The sequence below is a fragment of the Anticarsia gemmatalis genome, chromosome 5 (assembly GCF_050436995.1).
Source record: "Anticarsia gemmatalis isolate Benzon Research Colony breed Stoneville strain chromosome 5, ilAntGemm2 primary, whole genome shotgun sequence".
NCBI lineage: Eukaryota > Metazoa > Arthropoda > Insecta > Lepidoptera > Erebidae > Anticarsia > Anticarsia gemmatalis.
The window spans coordinates 5,618,851-5,624,105 of NC_134749.1; positions in this window are offsets into that span (position 1 = coordinate 5,618,851).

A 5,255-nucleotide genomic window follows, 5' to 3' on the forward strand; every position below is an offset into this window, starting at 1 on the left:
CTTCCATCTTATTTTGCGGCTTCATGATGCCGCCGTTCTTAAACTGCGACATTCATTCAAAAAGTTTGAAATCGAATTAAATTCGCCCCTTTAACTAAACTCAATTTTCTTTCACGACTTCATTAAGCGAAGCCATTCCGGTGAGCCTCAGTAATGACCTCAAAGGACGTTAAATCAAGATCGAAAGGGAAAGATAAAAAGTAACTGAAATTTAATACTTTTATCAAATCGCTATTGACGTCAACCTTTGTAGTCTTTTTGTCTTTTTTCTGAAGAACACAAAACCTTTTACGCTTTTAATTAGATCTCTCCTCGACGACATAATTTTCCCTTAACGTTTAATTTAAGTCTTTTCAATCGAAACTCTGATCCCATCATCGTCTACAGAATTGAAAATCTATATTAATTTATATTCTTCCGAAATCAGTTTTACCGTAATTTGATCTTTAAGATTTTAAGATAAGTCGCGTGAAATATTTGTTATATTGACTCAAAAGCACATGCCAACGACATATTTCAGAACATAAGATTTCTTCCATTTACTTGAAAGGGAACAAGTAGGTAGGTACGTTTAAAAGTTGACAATCCTTTTAACTCCAAGTCCGTTGTATCGTGCCTTCCGACATTCGCTTTCAATTGGACAAGATACGGCTGTACCTAAACGAAATATCCAGCTCGAAGGATCCGGAATACGACAAAGAATGGGAGAAAAAACTTTACTTCATTAAAGCCGACGCGTAACCGTGAAACCTTCAATTTGGGAATTATCCTAAAACGACTGCTGAATTATTCAAACCTTGAATTATCGACGAGGATCTTCAGGATACAGAATCTCCAAAGAGAATTATTTATGTTAATGCGGCTGACTGACTGGATGGGTATTTCTAATACATATAGCTCAAAATTTTAATTCTTTAACTGTGTTACCAATAGTCTAATACCGGACCCAAAGAATTTCACGTTGCCCTTGTGTGGAACTTATTACTATTGCCTAACATGCTGTCATCATATAAATATAAAATTTAGAACAGTTACGTATTTATTGTAGTACCTATGACTAATTCTCTGAAGTTTAATATAGCAAGTAACGATTTTATCCAAGCACCGTAAATCATAAAACTTTCTAACATTCCAACTTGCGACACCCAGCTCCAGTCCAGAAGGCGAACAGCGAATTACTTATCTTATATAGTAAGTAAGACTGATAAAAGTATTGAATGCCAAGTTTTATCTTAAAACTTCTTAAACTCCTTTTTTTACACGTAGACATAGCTACTAAAAAGATTTTTTTAACACGCGTAACTTCAAAAATATTTCAATGATGAACACTTTTTAATTTTTTGAAAATTTTAAACAGAGCTTCTCAAGCCAAAAAAAAGTAACGGGTTACGTAATCAGAAACATGTGTAGCCTGTGAATGCATTTTCGTTTCACGGTTCAAGCACTGAATTAGGCGAACAAACAAAAATAAAAACAAGCATCAAAGCATTTCGCCCCCATACGTGTCACATCGTAACGAGCTTGAAACAAAGGTGGCCCTTTGAGCTGCGACATTATAACGCAACAAATCTGACTCCTTTGTTGTTAAACTATAGGGATAAATGTCACTGGCATACTTCACCCCGCGGGCGAGCGGATCCATATCATGTCACAAGTACCAAACGCCGGAATGTAAACAGAATAATGTTAACACGTAAATCTTTGAAACGCGGTATGCTGACATCTACCTGTTCCCGTTGAAACTATACAGGAGGAATTAGGTATACAATTATATAATTATTATCAAATACGTATGTATATTTGTTTAATTCAAATTATATATTGTTTTTTTGTCAAATGACGCACAAATTTTCAGCGACAAATAGACACACGATCTCAAAATATCGTCGATCACAAAATCCTATTGTCGTTGACACTGATCCTGTTCGGATCGGTCCTTTACATGTATTGCGATGAGCGATCATGTTAGAGAGCTTAGGAAAATATTTGTAAATAAACGAATACGTATGCAAAATAACAAAATCCATTCCATGTTCGGGAGATTCTCACGGCTCTGTGTTTTTGCAAGTCAACAAAACAAGCTGTTTGGCATTCGATTCCATGCCTCATTCGGAACGCAAAAAGGACAATTTCGGTCTTTTATGGAGTTGCTACATATGTATATACATGTGTATTTGTAGCTGTGTGATGGCGACAGAAGATTCCGTGATACATCCATAAACACGGTTTATTTTTCATGAGATTTACCACTGAAATAGAATCGCAATATCATTACGAAATTATAGTTTGTTTTGAAAGGAAACCAAAAGATAAACGGAGCCATTGGTAACAAGTAAGTACCTAGGTACTTAAAGTTTTTAAATTCGTATAATAGGTAAGTAGGTACCTACCTACATTTCTTTTAATCCTCCGTGACTGCCTCTGAGGTGTGGTACTATTGTTCTATCTACCTATCGTTGACATCTTATTGATATATGAAAGATGTAAAGAATAACGCTTGCCGCTGTTGCCCGCATTTTTTTTATGTTACAGCGATTAGTATGACGTATGCTTCATTGCGCCCACAAAGGCGTGTTCCGTACCTACATACATAGGTACACATTTTATAAAGCTTTCACAGCCGCTTCGTAGCGTGTATCTATTGTATTGTGATTTCAACCGTGACTACGTACTGCGATAAAGAAAAATAGACCATATAAAAATTTTGCTCTCCTAGGTAAGCTTTCGTCAGTAGAGAAAAACCCGACAACAGAAGGTAAAGCACCCCTAGTATGAATATAGATTATTATTGTATTATTGCACAGTATTTATACGTCCCAATTTCTATAAATATAGATAAGAATATACATTTGAGTCAGTTATCAGTTAATCTAGCGTAACGAACTCAAAAAGGCTCAAAGTTGAAGCCCCTATCTTTTAACTGGAAAATGTACCTTCCTCCTTAAGGAAATATCGTAACGTACAATAATGTGGACCTTCTGAGTATCCAAATACATTTTTCGCAATCTTCAAACCATTATACTACCTTGTTTTCGTTTGAAAATAACTTTTTTCTGAAAAACAAACGGTGTGAAGAAGGAAGATTAAAGATGGTATCGCGCTAAGTACCCAACCAACGCACGCAACCGACGCGCCGCGTAACTCCGCCACACTTTTTGTGTTAACGGGATACAAAGGATGAGATACTGCCTAGCTACCTGTCTACGCCACCCTATAAATCTTTTCAGGTCTTTTAACTGGTTAGAACTAGGTAACCTGTGCGGACTGTGCTACTCGTATTTCATTCATTGTGCGCGAATCTAGCTTGCAATACTTTTCAATTGTAGAAGCAAATTTTTCTCGCTATAACTATAATTTAGAACAGGGAAACTGTAGGTCAAGCGGGCGGTATCTTAGAAGAATTAATCACATATTTTTATAATCCGAAATTAGGTAGGTACCCATACCAGGTGAAAAGACAAAACACCATATAGGAATTGTACACTTTTTGTGTTAAATGCTTTTTAGTTTGTACTTAAGTACATAAAACTGAGATCGCAACAACACGCGTTGTAAATTATTCCTGTATGATAAAGCGAAGAAACGCTTACACAGAGGTTGGTTACACATCTGCATAAAGTGGACGCACCGAGCAAGTACTTCATACAGCAGAGCTCATCTCAACTCACTCATCGCAGACAGCGAGCAAGACACACAGAATTTGTCCCGCCATTACAAAGTATTAAAGGAGCTCGGGGAGGTTTTATAAAACAAAGGACTAAGCCCCGGGAGGAACAACAAAGTGCTGTGATACTTCTGCGGATTGTAGTCTTCACGGATGACATTTTAGTTTTAGAGAGAAATCTCTTTGAGGAGAAACGTTTAAGTATATCCGCTAACGGTACACATTCGTAGTGCATCGAATAAAATAATGTAATGTAATAGCGTATAACAGGGGCTTAAGGATTAAATGTTATGCTGTTTTACGCACAAGGCACATTATTTTATAACTGATTTCTATTTACAGATCAAATCTCTTCTATGGAAAATGCTTGAAGATATTTTTTTTCATTCAAAAGAAAGTGATACCTAGTTAAGTAAACTTAAATTACATATCGGATTTTTGGTTACCCCGATGTATAATAGTTATGATAGTGAAATTATAAGAAATAGCGTCCTGTAGCGCGATCTCCTACATTAGGGCGGGCGGGACTATCGACACAAAAGAGATTAGCATTAAAAATTATAATATGTAGGTATAAAGTAGACAAAAGTTTTTTGCGAAAAACGCTGGAGGCGACAGTTGGGCCGCTGACGACCATTGGTAGTAGGAAATCACTGTTCTTTATGATTTTGTAGAGTAAGTAGCTACTGAATTAAATGACGGCGAATACTAAACATTACCAAAACAACTTGTACCTAGAATCCTTTTTTATAAATCCTTGAATGTAACTCGCGTACCAGTCCTTGGATAATCACAACTCCTATCTTCAAAAAAAAAGGATGGCGTACAATACGCAGCTTTTATTCAAAAGAGCGCGCGTCTTTGAAGTGTTGGTCGCGTGACGTGTAAAACGCACTTGTAACTGATACCATCTTTAATCTTCGCACCTTTTCGTGTGGTCCGCGCGCTCGACGCTAGCCAAGCAGTTTATAAATAGGGAGCAGAGACCGCTTTGTGAGCTGAAATGAGACTAGCGTAAGATAAGAATCTTGAAAGTGGTCCAAGAGTGCGGTGGGCCGCGTCACCCGCGCTCCCGTCAAGGGCACTGTGATCTATTGCGCTTTTCATTACGACACTTCTGTCTGTATTTATTGTGGGCTTTGTCTCCTACTGTCCGCCGGATACGTATTATTTCCTAAAAAAATCGTGTCACTTAGTTATTGCTCAGATATTTATATTTGTAATTTCGATTATCTAGTTTTGTTGATAATAATGAAACATGCTGATTGTGCTTTAAAGAAAATTGTATTTTGTCACTATACACCGTGATCCAAATGTTTTTACTTATAACGAAATCCGATAATAATTAAAAAAATATTGATTACCTCTATTATTACCAAGAAAATGTTGCTATATTGTAATATTGAGAGATTAGAGATTGAGATATATAAAATATGTCTGCAGCAAATCAAGGGATCTAACATGAAATCTTTGAACCTCATCATTACGACTTCTGATATCTCCCATGTCACTTTCTACTCTCTTATTAAACTCTATTATTAAATTAATGTGGATTTGAATTTCATGTATGGGTAAGTATTGAAACGAAATG